Raw genomic sequence first — 22,717 nt, forward strand, 5'->3', positions numbered from 1 at the left:
TTTTCAAAGAAAATCAAAGAGCTCTATTAAGCAAAAAATGGGCAGAAATGAAGTCAAGTAATCATCCAAGTATAAAACTACCACAAATCACTATCAATAAATAAATGAAACTCAAAATGAACAGATAAATAAATAGCCAAGACAAACTTGAAACAAGCAAAAATTAACATGAGTAGGGCTGATAACCCCCATGCCTTCTCAAGATCAGAACATAATTTGCGCTTTACTAAAAACAATTTGTTTAAATGTTTTCACTTCCTACTTAAATAAGTAAAAAACTTTTTACTCACTTTTTTTTACCCATTTTTTATTTTAATGATTAAATATCAGTATAGGTAAATTAAACTGACAATCCATGGTCATTTTATTTTTCAGTAAAGCCTAAGTTGTTCTGGTCTTGAGAAGGCATGGGAGTTGCCAGCCCTAATAATGTTAATTTTTGCTTGTTTTGAGTTTGACTCGGCTATTTATTATAATTTCTGTTTGTTTTGAGTTTCATTTGATTGTTGATAGTGATTTGTGGTATTTTTACGCTTGGAAGATTATTTGACTTTATTTCTGCCCATTTTTGGCTTAATAGAGCTCTTTACTTTTCTTTGAAAACGTAATCTGTGGATTTTTTTTTAAATTAATACAAATATATGACACTATCATTCAGCCAGGGGGGGGGGGCTGGAGCACGCCTTGACTCCCCCCCCCTCCCCCTTATGGGCGCCCCTGCATCTGAGCCATTAAAGGGGTCCCAAAGTTATTCATTTTTTTAACCACACAAAGAAGTTATTAACACTAGTCAAATTATTGAAAAGTGGTTAAAAACATATCACTAGTTTATAAATAAATTGTTCAAGAGTAATATATTCCTAAAGTACTTATTATAACAATTCCAATCTCATCTATTAGGTAACTCTAATATAAACTGTTTTCCTACCATTTCAAGTTTTTCAAATGCTGTTGACCAAAACAGTGCTGAATCTTGCAATTCAAAATTTTGCCATCAACAATTCAGGGTATGTACTTCCACATAAGGGGGGGGGGGGTAAAGTTCATGAGAAATTTGCAGTGGGCCATATAATTTAGCTAGGATGGAACTGAAAACATCATTTGATGTTTTTTTTATGCTCTTTTGTAATTCATATAAAATACATTTGGGGCCCCTTTAAGGGCTCAAGATTCAATTTGCAACAGAAGCAATTATTGGATTATGAAAGAGCATAAAAAAAGGCATCAAATGATGATTTCACTTTTATCCTAGCTAAATTATACTGCCACCTAGAAATTTACCAAGTGATTATTGTATTATGAAAGAGCATTAAAAAAGGCTTCAAATGATGTTTTCACTTTCATCCTATTTAACTTATAGGGCCACCTAGAAATTTACCCAAGTAATAGGCCTAGCTTTACATCTTCCAGGGCTATATAAAAAACTAAAAAAAAACACTAAATATAATGAAATTTGGTAAATTTGCAGTGGGCCACATAATTTAGCTAAGATGAAAGTGAATATGTCATTTGATGCCTTTTTTCTCTTTCATAACTCTCTTTCATAATTCAAGAATCACTTCTAGGGCTAGTTGCATCTTGAGCCCTTAAAGGGGCCCTGAAGATATTTTATATGAATAATGAAAGAGAGTAAAAAAGTATCAAATGATGTTTCACTTTCATCCTAGCTAAATTATATGGCCAATTGCAAATTTACCCACCCCTACCCTCATAATGTGCAAATATATACCCTGAATTGGAATTACCATGAATTGTTGATGGCAATGTTTTGAATCGCAAAATTCAGTGCTATTTTTGTCAATGGCATTTGAAAAACTTGAAACAGTAGGAAAACGTTATATATTTGAGTTGCCTAATAAATGAGGTTTGAATTGTTATAAATAAGTGTTTTTGGAATATGTTACTCTTGAACAACTTATTTATAAACTAGTGATATGTTTTGAATCACTTTTCAAAAACTTAACTAGTGTTGATAACTTCTTTGTGTGGTTACAAAAATGAAACCTTTGGGGCCTCTTAAATGGCTCAAGATGCAGCTAGCCCCAGAAACAATTCTTGAATTATGAAAGAGCATAAAAAAATACATCAAATGGTATTTTCACTTTCATCTTAGCTAAATTATGTAGCCCACTGCATATTTACCTGAAATACTTACTTTATAATAGGGTTGTTCTTTTGCACTAAGATCTCACATCTTTCTGCAAAGATTTCGGTTCTTTTAACTCATCTATGTTCTAAGATCTTACAGCTCACTGATGTTAGCAAAAAGTATGAAGGACGCCATCTTTCTGCCACATAGAACAATGATGAGAGAACTTTGATGATATACTCATCATTAGGGAGATTTCTGAAATTAATTTTGCCAAACGCTAACAAGGTAAAACGCTATACAAAATAGTTACAGAAGTTGAGGTTTCTGAATTTATTTTTCAGCTCAACTCTGGCTCCCTGTAAATACCACAGCAAATTTAAAAAGGAATAATAAGGTTCTGTATTTAAATATATAGGAAGTGACCTAGTTTCATAACTTAACCTAGTTTCCTATGAAACTGTACAAAATGTACACTAAAGCTCTATTTGATTTAATATATTTTTAAATATATAGGAAGTGGCCTAGTTTCATAACTTAACCTAGTTTTCTGTGAAGCTGTACAAAATAGGTCTTCTTTCTTCAGTTCAGTTCAAGCAACTGAGAATATGATTTAAAATCAATGATGAAATTGTCCTTTATTCAAAAGGTTTCACTTAGAATCAAAACCCATTTTAATAGTGCCCTAAGATGAAACAATAGCCTAGTTGATGGATCATTATATGTATGAAAAAAGTCATTTCCTTTTTTTAGATAAACATGAACCAAAACATCATAATTGTAGATCCAAGCCAAACATACAACAGTGATGATGGAATGGTTACTGTTGAATGACAATGGCCATATCGATTTCGTTTTTCTAGTTCCGTGGATACTATTTTGATTCAGCTGGCACGTGATCACAATGTGTTTGGGGAGGGGGAGAATAACTGGAGTATTATACATAGACAATTTATTGAAAAAACAAACTCTTCTCCAAGTGACAGAGCAGCTAGGGAAAGACTGAAAGCTTTAATGAAAAAATTTAAGCAGCAAAGCGAAATTGGAAGAAAGGCAACTGGGATAGATGAGATTTATGACGCAAGTTTGGCCATTTTTCAGGATCTGATAATGGCTGAAAGAGACAGCATTAAAAAGAAGCTTCAGAAGAAAAATACTTCCCAGGAAGCTGCAAAGGATATTAGAGAATCTGCAGGTACGGGGTTATCTTTAGAAAAAACAGCATTATTGTCAGACAAAGAACCTTACTCTAGGCCAACAAAAGTAAGGATTGTTGATTGTTCTGGCAGCAGGAACATATCTCTTTGTTCAAGCACTGAGACTCCTGTTCCTCCAAGAGCCTCTCAAAGCCCCACAACTTTGACACCTATTGCCACTGATAGTCAGCCATCTACAAGTGCCCAATCCTCTTTTAGAGCCTGTACACCAATCCAATCCTCTAGAACTCCACAATTACTTACAAAAAAAAGGAATTTGAAAACTTCTTAAAGTAGAAGCAAAAAGACAATTTTTTGCTTAAAAAGGAGGAATTGGAAACTAAAAAAAAAACTTGAGCTTGAAAAAGAAAAACTTGATTTACAAAGGCAAAAATTTGATTTTGAAGAAGAAAAATTTAATATAGAAAAAAAGGGAATATAGCCTTGAAAGGCAAAAAGAGCAGGACAAGACAATGGCAATGTAGATCACAAAATTGCTTCAAAAATAAATCTAAATCTTTTAGATGAAAGCTTGTGTTCTATTAGTGTGTTGTTATTTATTAGAACTTTTTTGTTTTATTAGTAATTTAACATAGCCTATTTTAATTAGTTGATGTTTTTTTGGGTTTTCTTTTGTTTGATTGCAATTTAGATATCGAGATTACATTATTCTTTTTGCATAACATTTTATTTATATCAGCCAAAACAGGGAACAACAAGTTGGGTGGTGCCCAATGATATCCTAAGATTACTTCAACTGAAAATAAGGAGCAAAATTAAATCTTAAATCAAACAGAAATTACTCTGTATGTGAAAGGGGTCTCCCCTTCCACCGCCAGTGCTCTTTATGCCAAAGTTTGACTTTTGTTACAATTCTTTAATAAAGATTGTTCAAACACAAGGGCTGTTGAATTTGAGTGGGAAGTATAAATTATATATATCCAGATTTTAGCATAAAGAGCAAGAGTTGAGGAAGGGGAGGCCCCCTTTACTTATGGAATAATTTCTGTTTGTTTTTAATTTGTTCCTTAGTTTCAGATGGATAATTATTTTTTCTAATCAAGGTAAAGATCTGCTTCTTAATTACGTTTGTCAAATAGCGCTTCTAATGCTCCAATTTTTTTAGGAGCATTGTAATAACTTTTACTAAAAAGTCAACAATGATACATACTTTAGTTGTAACCTTCCTTTTGTCCCAATATATAGCATTTCAATGAGCCAAATATTGGCAGTTCAATTCTGTCACTTCATTACAAATAATAGAGTCAGGTGAAATGTTTGGCACATGCTATTTACAATTTCATTACTTGTGAGGCTTATTTTTTTCTCTTCAATTCCGTCATTTCATTACAATAAATATGAACATCCAGAATTTTTCAAGGATTCTTGATGCTCAAACACATAAATAGTGTTTGATATGTATTGTGTGAAAGGTTTAAAGTTTATTTAATATGATGGTAAGTTTATCTGTAACAAGGCTCGATTTAAAAAGACAAAAAAGAAATAAAATTGTAAAACTATTCAAAAACAGGTTGTTTTTTGTTCTTTTGCTCTTGGTTTGGGATGGAATTTTACAAAAGCCTAGCTTTCACTGTACTTTTTTTTCCCATAAAGACTATGGTAATTTTGTAGGAGTTTTGTTGGTATCTAGAAATTAATGGAGTGGAGAAGAATTTATTCTTATTTTCTATGAAGGTAACTCAGTTTCCCAAGAGAGATGGACAACTCTTTTGCTGCATTTTCTTTAAAATGTCCAGCTTTACTTTCAAAACAAGTTTTTATACATTTGAAATAATAGACAAACTATTCCTCTCTATTTTAAAACATTGTCCTTATTTAATGGCTACAATTTAAGCCTTGGTAATTTATTGGGGTGTTTGGATTAAGTATTTTTAGTGTAAATCAGCCATACAAAACAATGTTAATCATCTGGTATTTCCTGGTAAGTTGTCTACTGTACTTAAGATTCTAACAAATCAGATGCAGATTCTACACCATTGGTTACTTATTTATAAAAACTGAGAAAAACGCCTTTGCTATAAAAATATTCGGCTGAAATATCCACCATTCTTTAGTCAGTTCCTGGAGGCAGAAGGAAGGACAGTGCCTCCTAAAAACTTAATGCCCACCCCTGAGGAATATTAAAAGCAAGTGTGAACTTTTCCCTTAATAAATTACAGTATTTTCACCCTTACCAAATAAACATTATTCATGAATTACCCTTACGTTTATGAAAGTAAAGTCTTCAAGGAATGATGAGCATATATGCCAGTTCAAGGTATGATAATATTTCTAACAGGAGGAGACAAAGGTATTTTGGACTGTGGTCCTTCCATTTTTTCTAGAAAATTCTTTCAAATTCTTCATATAATTTGGGCAAAGGTGTGAATTGATTAAAAAAAAAACAAAGGAAAGTCCTTACCCCCCTCTCAAATGTTCTTGAATTTGCTGTGGTGTAATTTTCTTATTTTGATGAAGCTTTTCTCATCTGCCCACCCATACTCTTGTGCTCTAAAAATTTTGGATTTTGCTAATTAAATACAACTGGTAGATAATGTCTAAGAGTTGGTTGTTAATAAACCATAATTTGTATCATTTACTGCACAAATTTATTCAAAATACATTACTTCATGTGAAAATAAAATTGAAGAATAAAGGGGACAAAATATAAATTGTTTTAACTGCCAGTATCATCTTCAACATTGACTTGAACAGCTATTTGTGCAAAATCCTTCCGACATAAGTTTTGACTGAATGCTTAGGGTATAAGGACATGGTTCCATTTACAACCTGTAAGTAATAGAATAATATAGTAAAATTAATAAGCAAAACATCTTTCCACAGTGCCAACATTGGGTCAGTATAAGTAGTGATGTAGTAATAAGAATTATATGGGTAAATTATAAAGTAGTCTTCTTTCTTGATATATATATATATATATATATATATATATATATATATATATATATATATATATATATATATATATAATATATAGCTCCAATCTTCATAATATGGAATTTCACTTTTTTCACAAGAAACATCGTCGATGCATGTTTATTTGTTGTTGTTTTTTTTTTTTTTTACAGGAGTGATTGTGTAAAACCGAATGTTCTATATGATTGGGAAGGAGCTCATTAAAACCTAAATTTAAAGCTCTTTTTCAAGTGACCATACAGATTTGGCTAGGGGAAAGTCTTGTTCCCTGTCATTTTAGGGCACCAAACTACGACTTTACCCCGAAGAGGATGAATTTGCAATCAATTTAAAATTTTGAGAAGCTAATTGATTTAAAAGTATCAATAAACTATAGTTTAGGCTTCCCAGTTGCAAAAGAAGTAATGCCAAACGGTGGCAGTACTGGATTCTACCAAGTTGATCACTTTATTTGTAATAAATTACGTTTGGTGATCTGTAATTGTATATAAGCTATAATGAAGGGGGTGAGTCATTCTTTAGGTGGGGCTGGGGTAAATAAATATTCTTTTAAAAGAATATATTTTAATAGCCAAAGTGCTTATTCTTCATGAGCCTTCAGATAAATGTTGAAAGAGGTAGGGGGAGTATGAATTAACTTAAATGTTTCCCTATGCAGCTAAAATGTTACATTTCCATATCTACCAGCACAGAGGTGGAATAGAAAAGGCAGGCCATCATCAGCCCCGCCAGAAAATTTCTTTGGGGTACCAAATACTGCTAGGAACTTTGTTTTCAGCAATTTTAAATGGTATTATTTTCTTTTTCTATTTATATGAAGTACTTCACTGTATTTAAACAAATGTATGTAATGTATCCATCGATAAGAGAATCCTATTGTAGAGGTTATGATGGCTATGTAGAAGATGAAAAGTCTCACAGAATTTCCATCCATACAAACAATAATACTCCTCTTCATCTAACCAAAATTCTTTAGTAGTATCATTAACAATGACTTTACTCAAAAACACTATTCATCGCCAATTTTTTATGTATATTTAAATTTTGTCCAAAATGGAAATTGTCAAATTTAAACGTGGGACTGTACTAATCAAGGTACAATTACTGATATACACATTTTAACTGCAATTAATCAGGGATTTAAGGGACCGGTACCTCAAACTATATCTTGGTTAGGCCTGGGTATGATTTGGAAAACAATTAGAAATTAAAAAATTAAAGGAGTTTTTCAACTGAAAACAAGGAACAGATTTGAAACCTATTTTAACAGATTATTCTTTATTTGAACGGGGCTATTTCCTCCTTAGCTCCTTACTCTTTATTGTGAAGTTCGGCTTTTGTCCCTCTTGTATAGAAAGTAATTTTTATTTATTTTAAGTTTTAAACTTACTCCTTACTTTAGTTGAAAAACCTTTTCTATTTGTTTAATTACATTGCATGAAGCTGTAAAGTTTCATGAATATAATACTTTTGGTAACGCAGAAAAAACGATCAATATTTCAATGATCTCTTTTTGGTTTTTGATGGGTGATTAAGCTTAGATATAAACATTTTTCTAAAGGCAATGAACAAAGAACGTCAATTAAAAGTATATAAAAATGAAAAAAGTAAGTAATTACAAAAAATATACAAAACGATAGCCTACTTACGAAAACTAAGATAGAAACTTCCTGCATTTAGTTCTGTTGAGCAATGTCGAAGTGTTGGACGGATATTTTTTAACAATGTCATAGTTGTGAACTTGGTTATAAACACCAAAATATTTAATGCCTTTAGACTCAGTGTTTATAAAAAGTAACGCATTTTCAAAGTAGTTTGTTCAAAGTAAAAGATTGAAACTAAGATTACAAAAATCAAATAAATAATTTTAATTAAGTATTTTTAATTTAATTTTGAATACCGAAAACCAATATATTTGACATATTTATACTTCATAACTGTAAAAATTAACTGTAACTGTAAAAATTTTTTTCAAAATGACAACTAGATCAACACAATCACTCCTGAGCCGCGTTTTCAGGCTCAGCGGGTTCGAACACGGGTTGTCCTCGGCTAGTTTCAAGTTTCTAGTTTTTCGTCTAGTTTTGTCTAGTTTCAGCGAGCTCGAAGCTTCAACCCCGTGTTTGATACACTAGATGCACTGACGCACAACGCTTAATGCACTAGACGAGAACAACCCGTGTTCGAACCTGCTGATCCGTGAACAACCCGTCTTTAAACACGGGTTGTTCGCGTCTAGCGCATCAAGCGTTGTGCAGCAGCGCATCTATTGCATCAAACACGGGGTTGAAGCTTCGAACCCGCTGAAACTAGACGAAAAACTAGAAACTTGAAACTAGACGAGGACAACCCGTGTTCGAACCCGCTGAGCCTGAAAACGCGGCTCTGGTAAAAAAAAGAAATAAGCAAATGATGATAAAACACAAAAAAACGAATCTTTTCAGGGGGAAAATACGAAAATTCCCAGCATTCCGTTCAGGGAAACATTTCTGATTATAGAGGCTTCAGATATCAGCTCATGGGTACTCTTGCAATGCAAGCAAAAGTTGACGGCATATTTTTACCGAAATTGCCCCTTATTAAGTTGTTTTCTTTGTCTTTTCTATAATTATACGGACTTTCTTGTGTACTATATTAATGTACCATATGTCATGAAAAGTTTTTGTCACGTATTTGAATTTTCAATATGTGTTTGTGTCGTATTTTTTTCCCCCTATTTGGTATCTATAGTGATTACTCCGTCTATTATTCTTTTTTTTTACGGGCAATAAATAAATTATAATAATAATGGAAATCATTTTGTTCAAAATAATCCCCAGGGGGCATAGTTTACTATGGGGTTTGCTAATTTGCCCTAGCATAAAAGTTTCAAACTCCCATCTGTAAAATGTGGAATTTTTTATAATTTGCCTGAAGAAAGATCAGAGATGCATTTTTTTTTCAGGTGTGATTACATCGAACCAATAGTCCTAAAGTATCGAGAAACGTCTCATTCGAACGAAAGTTAAAAGTTCTTGTTTCCTTTTTAAGTGACCATAAGGATTGGAGAGCTACTGGCCCCCTCCCACCCACCTTATTTTCCTAACGGTCCTCCAATCGAAATTCTGAGATAACTATTTTGTTCAGCATAGTTGAAAAGTCCAATAATTATGTTTTGAAGATAATATAACCGCCCACAGCCCCTGAGGAAATCTTTGTAAGTCATGGCATTCGTCCATTGTTTACGTATAGCATTTCTTATTGGGAAGTGTACAGACATTATTTTGGGTGGGGATTTTCTGCAACATTAGTTTCCTAAGGGGACAATTTTCCATGGGGAGGAAAGTTCCCGGTGGGTGAACTTTCCAAGGGAAATTTTGTACTGGAGGAATTTGCCAGGATTTTTGTACAAAATTATCTTACTTTCTCTTTGCCTTATTTTATCTTACTTTCTCTTTGCCGACTTAGTTTTTTATTTGGAGATATTATGGGGAATTGTCCGAATTAAATATTCACCTGTGTTCATATTGTGTAGATTAATTAAAAAAACTTTTCCCACAAAATAAGTTTTTCAAAGAAAAGTGAAGAACTCCATTCAACAAAAAATGAGCAAAACTAAAATCAAATAATCTACCAAGCGTGAAACTACCACAAATCAGCATTGATAAATAAATGAAACCCAAAACGAACAGAAATTACTATAAATAACCGAGTCAAACTCAAAACGAGCAGAAATTAAGATAAGTTGGGCGCAAAACACCTATGCCTTCCCAAGGCCAGAACAAAATTTGCACTTTACTGAAAAAATATAAATTTTTTACTTTTATAACTTTAATAGATCAAATAATATTAACATTTTGATTACTAAATATCAGCATATGTATATTAAACTGACAATGCACATTCCTTTGTATTTTTTCAGTAAAGTGCAAATTTTGTTCTGGCCTTGGGAAGGCATAGAGGTTTTGCGCCCAACTTATGTAAATTTCTGCTCGTTTTGAGTTTGACTCGGTTAATTATTGTAATTTCTGTTCGTTTTGGGTTTCATTTATTTATCAACGCTGATTTGTGGTAGTTTCACGCTTGGTAGATTATTTGATTTTAGTTTTGATTTTAGTTGTGCGCTGTTTTGTGACATTTATTTATGTACGTGTTATAAATAAAAATATTCTACTCTACTCTACTCTTTTTGTTTAATGGAGTTCTTTACTTTTCTTTGAAAAACTTATTTTGTGGAAAATTTTTTTTAAATTAATTTCTGTTCGTTGTATATTGACAGTCTTTTCAGGGAAAAAGAAAATAATACTTTAAATCTTTTCGTTTTTTAAGACTTTATAGTTCGGCCTGCTATTTGTATGCCGGAGAAAAATTTTCAGCAATTTTTAACAGCATACACCCTTTTAAAAATCTGGATCTAAATAGTACTGTTTAATTTAGCTTCATAACTCCTCTAGTTGACCTGTAATGGAAAACTTGATAGCATTCGCAAAAAAATCTGTTTACTTTCTTTGATAGCTTGTATACATTTACGCTATTTGGATTTGGTTAAATTTTAAGAGCAGAAGTAGCCCCGAACGTTTGAACATAATACCCTTAGTCGTTCTTGGGATACTGCTGAGATGCCTTATTGGGAATTAGCATTATCACAGTGCATTTTGATTTAACCTTAACTCAACATTTAGTTTTTAAACATATAAAAATTGGATTTGAAGAAGACTAAAATCTATTCTATAAATCATATACAACAACTTTCTATATAAACCTTATACACCCCCAAGGCAAAACTAAAATCGTTACACAGAGGGCTTTGATGGATTTATCATTCTAAAAGACCTAATTTCCAGAACTTTCGACTACGATGAACAAAATTGATACATCCAAATTCTTATTGGACGTGTTTGGGGAAATGGTGGGCGTGAGAGGGCGGTTAATAGCTATCTAATCACTTTCAACTATTAAAAAAGGCACTAGAACTTTCAATTTCCAATTCAATGAGCCCTTTTGAAGTTTCTATGCCAACGCTTTCAATAAAAACTTTATACGCCCCCAGGGCATAACTTACAACCCCTGCCCTGAGGGCTGTGGTGGGAGGGGTTGTCATCCTTAAAAACCTAATTTCCAAAACTTTTAACTACGTTGAATAAAATGGCTATCTAAACATTTTGATTGGATGTGTTTTGGGAAAAGGTGGGCGAGAGAGGGGGGTTAGTTGCCCTCAAATCACTTTTGACTATTAAGAATGGTACTAGTGCTTTGAATTTCAATTCGAATGAGCCCTTCTTCAAGTTTCTACGACAAAGATTTCAATAAAAACCTTATATGCCCCCAGGGTATAAATTATAATCCTTGCCCTGAGGGTTGTGGGTGACTATCCTCCTTAAAAATATGTTTTCTATCGGGATCAACTACCCTGAACAAAATGGTTGTCTCAATTTTTTTTGGATGTGTGGGGGAATGATGGGTGTGGGAGGGGGGGTGGCTAGTTGCCCTCCAATCGCTTTCGACTATTAAAAAGTGCACTAGCTCTTTGAATTTCCAATCGAATGAGCCTTTTTTGAAGCTTCTACGACAACGCCTTCTATGACAACCTTATACGCCCCCAGGACATAACTTAAAACCCTTTCCCTGAGGGTTGTGGGGGAGTGTCCTCCTCAAAAACATATTTTCTATCTGGAAATCAACTACGCTGAACAAAAAGGCTCTATCAAAATTTTGATTGGATGTGTTTGGGGGAATGGTGGGGCGGGCTAGTTGCCCTCCAATCACTTTCGACTATTAAAAAGGGTACTAGCCCTTTGAATTTTTAATCGAATGAGCCTTTCTTGAAGTTTCTACGACTATGCCTTCTATAAAAACCTTTTATACCCGCAGGGCATAACTTAAAACCCTTGCCCCGAGGGTTGTAGGGAAGTGCCCTCCTCAAAAACATATTTTCTATCTGGAAATCAACTACGCTGGACAAAATGGCTATCTCAAAATTTTGATTGGATGTGTTTGGGGGAATGATGGCCGCGGGGGGGGGCTGGTTGCCCTCCAATCACTTTCGACTATTAAAATGGGCACTAGCCCTTTGAATTTCCAATCGAAATGAGCCTTTTTTGAAGTTTCTACAACAACGCCTTCTATAAAAACCCTATCTGCCCCCAGGGCATAACTTAAAACCCTTGCCCCGAGGGTTTTTGGGGAGTGTCCTCCTCAAAAAGATATTTTCTATCCGGAAATCAACTACGCTGAACAAATTGGCTATATCAAAATTGTGATTGGATGTGTTCGGGGGAATGATGGGCGTGGGGGGGCTATTTGCCCTCCAATCACTTTCAACTATTAAAAAGTGCACTAGCCCTTTGAATTTGCAATCGAATGAGCCTTTTTGAAGCTTCTACGACAACGCCTTCTATGACAACCTTATACGCCCCCAGAGCATAACTTAAAACCCTTGCCCCGAGGGTTGTGGGAGAGTCTTCTCCACAAAAAGATATTTTCTATTTGGAAATCAACTACGCTGAACAAAATGGCTATCTTAAAATTTTGATTGGATGTATTTGGGGGAATGATGGGCGGCTGGGGGGGGGCTAGTCGCCCTCCAATCACTTTGGACTATTAAAAAGGGCACTAGCCCTTTGAATTTCCAATCGAATGAGCCTTTTTTGAAGTTTCTACGACAACGCTTTACATAAAAACCTTATATGCCCTCAGGGCATAACTTAAAACCCTTGCCCCATGGGTTGCGGGAGAGTGTCCTCCTCAAAAAGATATTTTCTATGAGGAAATCAACTACGCTGAACAAAATGGTTATCTCAAAATTTTGATTGGACGTATGTGGGGGAATGATGGGCTTGGGGGGGGGGGCTAGTTGCCCTCCAATCCCTTTCGACTATTAAAAAGGGCACTAGCCACCCCATTTCCAATCGAATGAGCCCTTTTCGAAGTTTCTACGACGACTCCTTCGATACGAAGTGCCCCGGTATGGAGAAAAAAAAACAAAAAAAAACACATTGTGCCTAATCGTTCTTTACTAAGGCAGCGCTAGCGCGCTGCCTATGATTATCTTTTGGTAGGTGGTGGGATCTTTTGGTAGGTGGTGGGATTTTCCACGGGAGAAATTGTCCATTTTTCACAGGATAAATTCTCCAGAGGGAATTTTCTGCAGGATTATCACTACTAGGGGGAGAGGGGTATTTATGGAGAAATTTTCATTTTCTTTAATCTATTAAGTGTGAAAATAGCTCTAGAATTTGCAGTAACAGTATTTTCTGAAACTTTGATAGATGTGCGATGATTTATTCAATTGTTTATTTTTATCAACAACAATAGCATATCTTTATCCTGTTTTGTTTATTACAGTTTTGCAGCAAAGAAAAACTATTTCATGTATTTATGACTTCAGCTCTTACAAGCATTATTTTGCTAACTTTTTTTGTGTTGCCCATAAAGCTTTTTTGCACCCCTTATTGATATTACACCGCCCAGAATCAGTGAACTTTCCAGAGAAAATTTGATACGGGGGGGGAGGAGACTTGTCCAAAATTAATATGCAAATTTTGTGTAAATTTTCTATGTACGATGAACCAAATTTGAACCTGGTCAAGTTTTAAAATGTTAAAAAAAAATTACTTTGTTTAAAAAAAACAGCTTTTTTTTATTTAATAGTGTTCAAGATCGTTGACCATTGCACATAGAGCATAGCAAGAAAAAAAAATGGATTTTAAATAGAACGCAAATGACACAAAAAGTTTTAGGCTTTTGCGGTTAGGGAGCGAAGAAAAAAGCAGTAGTTAAGCTCCTTTTTGTAGTAACTTTTGTTGGTTTTGTGTTTGAATATAATATTCAAGCTTTGAATATATTTACTTTCATATCTCTGAATGGCTGGCTAAATTTAAGAAGGGAAAAAATCATGTTTCACTTTGCATAGAAAAGTTTGATTTTGTGTGGGGGAGGGAGTGTGCCTCAATTCAGTTCGACGGTACAAAAACTATGTCGTTTTCAATGAATAATAAAACCAGACAGCCGTTCAAAATTATAGGAGAGTGCATATCCCCTTAATATATTGTACTTTTGTTTGCTTACGGCGTTAGAAACCCGTTTCTTAATTCTAAAAAAATTTCCTCTTCATGTGCTGAAGACACAAATTTCGTTGAAACATTTTCTTAAATGGATATATTTTGTCCCTCACGGCAATAGTGTCTGATTGGTTAAAACAAGAAAAGCCGGAAGGGCGTAAAACACGAAGAATTGGGAAGCGTATCTTTGCATTACCAGACTTGATAACTTGTTAAAATATTTTAAAATGGAACTCTAGACAAATATTTTTTATTGGATTAATTCTAGGTAGTCCTATGTGAATTTATTTACTCCCAAGATACTGTACTTATTTTGTTGAGAAGCCACTGGCTTTGCTAAATGTTTTATCTTTCTGTGTGATGAATACGAAAGGCTAGCTTTTTGATCAGTGATTAAATGAAAAAAAACATTTTTTTTTCAACTAGAAGTAAGGAGCAACACTAAGTTTGGTAAAATGCTAGTTTAGCTACTATTTGCTATCTTTGAAGTGGGCTAGGTTAGGGATTGAGCAAAGTTGGGAAGCTGAAAACAATTTTGTTGTACTTCATTTAAGCGGATGATATGTTTTGCAAGGTTCACTTTTATAACACACAGATTCTTAAAGGTCCGGACCCTCTAGAGGGAGAAGGAGTGGAGGTAGGCACTTCGAAATACCTTCCTGTGGCATACTTTAGCCTTTAGACCTGTCCCTGAAAGTTTCATTTTCCTAACCTAACCCCTTTAATTTTACCTTTAAATCAAAACAAGCAGAAATTATTCCATATGTGAAGGGGTTTGCCACATCCTCAATACCTTGCTCTTCATTCTATTGTTTTTGGTACTTTTAAAAAAGCTTCCTATTCTAATTAAATAGCTCTCTTATTTCAAGAGTCATTCTTAAGAAATTGGATGAAACACTGAAACAGTAGGCTAATTAGTGTAAAGAAATTTAATTTCAGATCGTTTTTCAAGTAATGCTGCTAAATCTGGTGGTACTTGTCTATTATATAAAACACACTTGAGAAATGAAGTTTTGTGAATGCTAATGAAATAAAAAAGAATTATGATGAGAGTATAATAGTTTGAAAAATCGGGATATATGTTTGCACATTAAGGGGAGTGGGTAAAGCATAGCATATTTTAAATAAGTAACCTAACCAAACCTATTCAACCTAATAGAAAAAAAAATGATGAGAATAGAATATTTTTTCTAGCAAAATTGTGATAACTACAACTTGGATGTATGCTCCCAGAATGCAGAAATGTCCTCAAGAATTGCATTAAATGAACTCGGCCTTCTGACTTTAGTACCGCCTGCCACATGTACTCTACTAAGTATGAATGTAAATGATGGCGGGATGTACCTCGGTGCTGTTTGTTCCTCCACTTTGTGGAACCCCACGTTCTCCCTACTTTTTTGGTAGAGGTACCAGTTTCTGAGTCGACAACATTATTTTTGTGGTTCACTTTCAAATGGGGGTGAAAACTGCTTGTTCCAGCTCAGTTGTCTTGTAACCCTTCCAACAAACTGAAATGATTCTTGAACATCTATGGAGAGACACTATATTTTATCACTAGTCAAAGCAAACTAACTGGTGTCCTCAAGAATCGCATTAATAATGAACTTTTATTTGTCTTTGAGACGGTCAGCCGACGCCGAAGCTCCTATTTTAATAATTCACAAATGACCTTCACAATTTTGCTATTAAAGTATTCTATTTTTATCAGACTTTATTGTCACCAAACTTCACTTCTCGAGTGTGTTATATAATAGGCAAGTACTAATCTAGCTCACCCTCTATGAAAAATTTCCTCCTCTCACAGGAAACTCCCCAGTGGAAAGTTCCTCCTATGTAAAATGCACCCCTTAAGCGGGGCTCCCACGTTTGTCCCGTTTGTCCCGCTCACACATGAATTTTACCTTCCTGACTTTATGGAAATTTTTTGAAGCAATTAATTTGAATTATTCACACGTTCATTCTTGAATATATCTGACATTATTTTTTGATAACTTTTTCAATTTAATAAGTTAGTCTTAAGTTAGATGTTGTTTTTACTTTTAAAGTTTACTAAAGAAGGCTCTGCTTCAATGTTCCACAGATTAGAGAAAAAAGTTCAAGACTGGCTATCTAATTAGTTTCTTTTAGCTGAATTGAAATTTTCCACAAGTCTTCTCCTATTGGCTAAACTTTCCGGACCTTATTGAAAAAGTTAAATAAAGTTTAACTTCTTTCCGACAACCATAAAGTCAATAAAGCTATAAGAGGAAAACGGTTTATTAACTTTATGGACAGCTTTATTAACTTTATTGACGCCGTGGGAGCCCCGCTTTACCCGTAAGGTTTCTTCCAGAAAACTCCATCCTCGATCAGAATCCCTCTACCCCTACCACAAAACTTCTTGCAGACAATTTAACCTGAAAATTAGTTCCTGGAAATCCAAATATGATGAAAATGTTGCCTAGACTATTCCCCCAGAACACCTCCACATGCAAAATTGAGTAAACAAACAGAAAGTTTGACAAATAAACAAATGTTTTGTGTAGGAATTCTGTCAAATCTTCCCTGTGTAAAATTTCCCCTGGAAAGTTTGTCCTTGGAAATTTCCCTCCTCATGAAAAATTATCCCAATGGAAACCCACCCCAAGCACAAAATTCTCCCATGAAAAAAGTCTGTATGCTTCCCAATAAGAAAAAGTAGGCCTATAGATAAACATGTGCCAATTTCTTAACTTAAAGCCCTTTCACCTGAGGCTGAGGGAGTCATGTTATTTCCAAAGTCATAATTTTTAACTTTTAAAAAAGCAAACTAGAGCTTTCAATGTCCTTTCAAATGAGCCATTTCCAGACGTTCTAGGAAAATTGGTTCGATACAATTATCGACGGAAAAAAAAACAAAGACGAAATCATGATCCAAAGTCGCAAGACTGGTGGCCATTTCACCAAAAATGTTAATGATAAAAAGAAATTGAGTAGCTATCTCAACATTTAGTGGTTATAGTTTCCAGAGTTCCTTAATCCACTCGCTATAAGGAACTTCCTCCAGTACAAAATTTCCCTTGGAAAGTTCACCCACCGGGAACTTTCCTCCCCATGGAAAATTGTCGCCTTAGGAAACTAATGTTGCAGAACCCCCCCCCCCCCCAAAAAAAAATGTCTGTACACTTCCCAATAAGAAATGCTATCCGTAAACAACTGACGAATGCCATGACTTACAAAGATTTCCTCAGGGGCTGTGGGCGGTTATATTATCCTCAAAACATAATTATTGGACTTTCAACTATGCTGAACAAAATAGTTATCTCATAATTTCGATTGGAGGACCGTTAGGAAAATAAGGTGGGTGGGAGGGGGCCAGTAGCTCTCCAATCCTTATGGTCACTTAAAAAGGAAACAAGAACTTGTAACTTTCGTTCGAATGAGACGTTCCTCGATATTTTAGGACTATTGGTTCGATGTAATCACCCCTGAAAAAAAAATTCGCATCTCTGATCTTTCTTCAGGCAAATTATAAAAAATTCCACATTTTACAGATGGGAGTTTGAAACTTTTATGCTAGGGCTAATTAGCAAACCCATAGTAAACTATGCCCCTGGGGATTATTTTGAACAAAATGATTTCCATTATTATTATTCATTTATTGCCCGTAAAAAAAATACAATAGACGGAATAATGTTCCCTAGCCAGAAAATAATGTCTTGAAATTGTTGCAACCTAATTTAAAGGTCAGATAGGGTATAGACTGCCTCTCAGGAACATATATGTTTACAAGACAAAGGGTGTGAGAAATATCGTAGTAAAAATATCGTATATAGGAGTTTGCCGTATAAACCCATGGCTACGGCTGCTAAAAAAGAGATTGGTCCTGCTCAATAGGACCAAAAAGGAATTGTAGGCTCTGGACAGGGATGTCTCTCCTCAACCATTAAGGGAATTCCTACTCCTAATATCGATACGCTCGATACCGCGTAAAGCCCTTTCCCCAGGAACTATGGGGTTAATATTATAAACCAATAGCATAGTTATTGGACCGTTAGTTGAAAAAATAACTATCTCAAATTTTAATCGGGTGACTGGGGGAGGGGCATCTAGCAGGGGGGCTAGATGCCCTCCAATATTCATTTTTTTTTTTTACTTAAAAAGAGCCCTCTTTGTGATGATTTGGTCACTCGCTTGTTCTGGTAGAAAAAAACAGAAGGCAGATGGGTATTCCCCTCGCAAAAAATGATTCTCCTTATTTTTCAAAGTGGGGGACTGTAATTTCCCCGTTCATGGTTTTTGATGATGTTGGTTTCAATGGTACAATTTTCATTTTGATCTAACTTCATTTTTGAGGGGTTTCAGGCTTTCTTTTTAATCACCATAAATTTATTTGAGTTATAAACTTTTACTTTTAAGACAAAACGAAATAATAGTTACCATTCCTGAATCAGTGTTAAAGTGTTAAATGAAACTAATAAGATTAAGCTTAATATTTTATATATAATGCTATTAATTACTGAAATATCATTAGTTCAAGATTTTATTTCACACCATTTTCCATTCCATTTTCAATGTTGTAATAAGTACAAATGACAATATGTCAATTTGATTTGTTTTCTGTAAAACACACGTCACGCAGTCGGCTTTATACTTTTACAGTCAGGGAAGGAGGCAGTAGCCTAGCTTCTGTTTGTAGGGATTTTCTTTCGTTATTGGCTTGATTTCCATATTCATTTTAAGTTTTACTTGTTTTAGGATTCGTTAATTAGTGTCTTTTGAATTTTTGATTTCAATAATAGCTCCACTTAATCTCTGATTTTTGGAGGATTTCATTTATTCTTTAATGCTAATTTCTGTCGTGTTGAGTTTTAGTTATTACAGGTTTTTATTTCTGCCGATCTTAAGTTTAAAATTAATATACTTAATAATGCCTCTGGAGTTGACACAGCCCCCAGGGCCCGGAGTCACGGGTCTTAAGCTATTTCCCGGAGGTATATGAGGGTCTGTGGAAGGGTTGGTCATATACACTTCGTAGGAGGCTCGTGTCATTGGAAATTTAAAGTTCAAGCTCCTTATTTTGAGAGTCAAAAGTGATTAGAGGTCAAAAGATCCGCCTCCCCCCTAAGCCTCTTCCCCGAATGTATCCTATTGATTTTCTTCAAAATATTCGAAAGATTATATAGCAATGCCTTCAGGGTTGATACAATCCCCCAGAGCCCGGAGGCAAGGGTTTTGAGTCATGCACTGGGGTCAAATAAAGGTTCTAATGGAAAAGGTAGTTGAGGCCCATTTGATTGGAAGTTCTGTTTCCCTTTCAAAGAGTCAAGTGACCCATCACACCCTCCTTAAGGGCAATTGTCTTTATTGTTCCCGCTCAATATTCGAAACAGATCTTACGAATCTTGGTAACGCCACTGCTTGTATCTCTTCGATAGTAAAACCGTTTATGAGACTATTGACAGAAACATAATTAGTCTTTTGACTCCTGGGTTCTTTTTTTGTTAATCCAGTTTAACACAGGAGGAAAAACAAAAGATGTTGATTTAGTAGAAACACGTTAGATTCTATGAAGATCAAATTAGATGAGCAGGTTATGATATTTAAAAGAAAATATATCCACTGCTGAGCTAAATATTTTCTTTCGCCCATCAAATTAAAATTGAAGAAATTGTAGGAAAAATTGAAAAAATCTTTAGATTTCTAGAAGACAAGGTTACTATGGACCCCCTCCTCCGCTCCTTGTATGTCAGTACCTAACCATTCAATCAAATTAAATAAAAAAACATTTCATATTTTGCAAGTCGATAAATAAGAGATACAGAATTTATCGCTTCCGATTGCTTTTGTTTTTTTTTTCTAGGCAGGACACGAGGGGGGGAGAAAGTGGGTGAAAACTTTGAAGTTCCTACACTAATTTTTTCATTTTGGAATTAACTCTTAACCCTTAGGAACATACTGCTAACGAATTTTCTAATTGTATCTAATATTCTTAATTTAACCAGACTGGTTTTTACTTTTTTGTGATTTACCACCCTTCCTCATTATCACTTCCAAAAAGATTCCTGCCAACATGATTCTTATACAGCTTGCATCATACAAAAAGTATATAATTGGTAATTCGATGTGTGTGCGTTTGTGTGTTGACCGTTCCTGTGTTTGCTTATATGTGTTTTTGCGCCCCTCAGTATAATCCTGCTAAGTAACTAAGAAGACTAATCCGCCTTTCCATAATAAATTTACAATGAAAAATAAGTAGCATACAAACATAAATAAATTAAATGAAACTCATTTATTAGATACCTATACAATATAGGACAAATTCGTAAACGAATAAATCAATGCATACGCGTACTAATGAACGTATTTTGGAGGAAATACAACCTCTCGGAGGCATATGGACATACAAACATTAAAAATTCAGACAATTTATATGGAAATACAAGAAAAGCAAGAATATGGAAAAGTTCGCGATTTCACAGCAAGAGTCTAAAGACCCTCGTCTATCGTAGGTACCCCCTTAAAATACAACAACGAAAGCAAGCGGCCTATAATCTCTTCTTTATGATTTTTTCGTTTGACAAACGGCCATCACATGAAAAAGTAAACGGAGCCGGATAAGGGGCTATTGGAACAATTGGGCCCTATCACGCCCCGTGTTGTACTGGGCCCCACCCTGCCATCAAAATGGACAGAATTTTCTTTTTCGAAATTGTGAAATATTCTTTCCGATTCATGTAACCGTTGCCCCTGGAGAGGATCATTTTCTAGGCTAATACTAATAAAAAACTATCTTATCAAGCAGTTCGTGACAACGAACTACAAGTAAGGAGCGACGCGGCTCAATAGTAACCGAAACTCTAGAAAACGGAATTTGGAAACCAATAGATACATCAAAAGAATCGGCTTATTATGCTGATTACAAATATAAAGTTTTATTAAGTTTTGTGTTACCTACCAAAGGCTACAAGCCTGAGAAAAATTGCCTGGTTTTCGAAGAAGGGAGAAAGCACCCCCTAAAAGTCAAAGAATCTTATTGAAAATCACACCATCAGATTGAGCGTATCAGAGGATCCTACTGTAGAGGTTTCAAGCTCCTATCTGAAAAAATGTGGAATTTCGTATTCTTTTTACCAGAAGAATGGTCACAGATGCGTTTTAGTTTGGTTTGTTTTTTTCCAAGGGATGATCGTATCGACCCAGTAGTCCTAGAATGTTGGGAGAGAGCTCATTCAAATGGAAATTAAGAATTCTAGTGCCCTTTTTAAGTTATCAAAAAGATTGGAGGGCAACTATGTCCCTCCCATGCCCCCTTTTTCCCAAGACCGGCGATTCAAATTTTTAGATAGCCATTTTGTTGAGCATAGTTGGATGACCCAAAAACTATCCTTTGTAGTTAACATGAACCGCCACAGCCACTGGGGAAAGGTCTTTAAGTTATACATTTTGCCCATTGTTTACGTCACAGTATATATATAATAGCAGTATGATCTTTCCCTATCTCACCCATTATAAAAACCCGGACCGAGGTGCGATTGCTCCAGAGAATGTATAAACCGGTATAAATATAAGCGACATTAGATCTTTTCACGGGTAGACAAGTCAGATCTCTCTTGAACACGAAACCTGGCTTGAACGTTGGAACACTAATTTTGAAGAAGATAATTTTAAATTAATTTATTCCAATACATACATGAAAATCGGTAATTAGAAGTGCAATGTTATTATTAGATGTTTTTAGGAATTAAAAATAGATTTCGAAGTCTCAAGTTGGTTTCAAAGGCATTTTGAGAAAGTTTCTGCCAAAATACGTGTTCCAGGGTAATTGGACCGCTGATGGCAAATCAAATGAGAGGAGCTGTTTGTACGCGCCGATATATATATATATATATATATATATATATATATATATATATATATATATATATATATATATATATATACTACGAAAAATTTACGAAAAAGAAAGTTTTTTTTAAAGAAAAGTAAAAGTAATTAAACTTAAGATCAGTAGAAATAGAAGCCTACAATAGCCTTCGAAAAAAAAACCTACAAGAACCCTACGTAAAATTTTGCGGCTGAAATCTTTGGAATGTATAGCTAAAAATGTATTATTTCTTATAGTTCCCCGTTAGAAAAAAGTTTTAGAAATATTTTGGAAATTGCGCCGTAAAAGCTCTAAGATTATACAGACTCGGCAGTAAGAAATGCATTTTATTTATTTTCTGGTAAACAAACTGGAAGAATATTCTATAATAGGAGCTTTTCTAGCGTAAAATTTTGGATCTGCGACTAAAATGTGTGATGTCCTTCAATTTTCTGAAAACTCCCAAAGAATTTTACGAAAAACACTTCTTAACAGACGTTTGGTGTCTTCTTGGATAGGGCTATTGTGGGAACTTTTACCACAGCAACCAATAATTAGAACCCAAGTCCCAAAATTGGTCTCAATCAGGAACCCTTATCGCTATCTAAATTCACAAAGTGCAAAGATTTTG

At 34.6% G+C, this 22,717-nt stretch overlaps 1 protein-coding gene across 1 annotated transcript in view; it reads left to right on the top strand.

Annotated features, from left to right (window-relative positions):
• The first annotated feature begins 14,475 nt into the window (after window positions 1–14,475).
• Window positions 14,476–22,717, top strand: part of LOC148941973 (uncharacterized) — a 23,946-nt gene continuing 15,704 nt past the window's right edge. Inside the window, exon 1 of the mRNA XM_089103440.1 lies at window positions 14,476–14,529. The gene's annotated coding sequence lies outside the window, so the exon portion shown is untranslated. The remainder of the gene's footprint in view (window positions 14,530–22,717) is intronic.

The sequence above is a fragment of the Artemia sp. Qi Xiang Cuo genome, chromosome 17, assembly GCF_049724085.1.
Source record: "Artemia sp. Qi Xiang Cuo chromosome 17, ASM4972408v1, whole genome shotgun sequence".
Lineage (NCBI taxonomy): Eukaryota > Metazoa > Arthropoda > Branchiopoda > Anostraca > Artemiidae > Artemia > Artemia sp. Qi Xiang Cuo.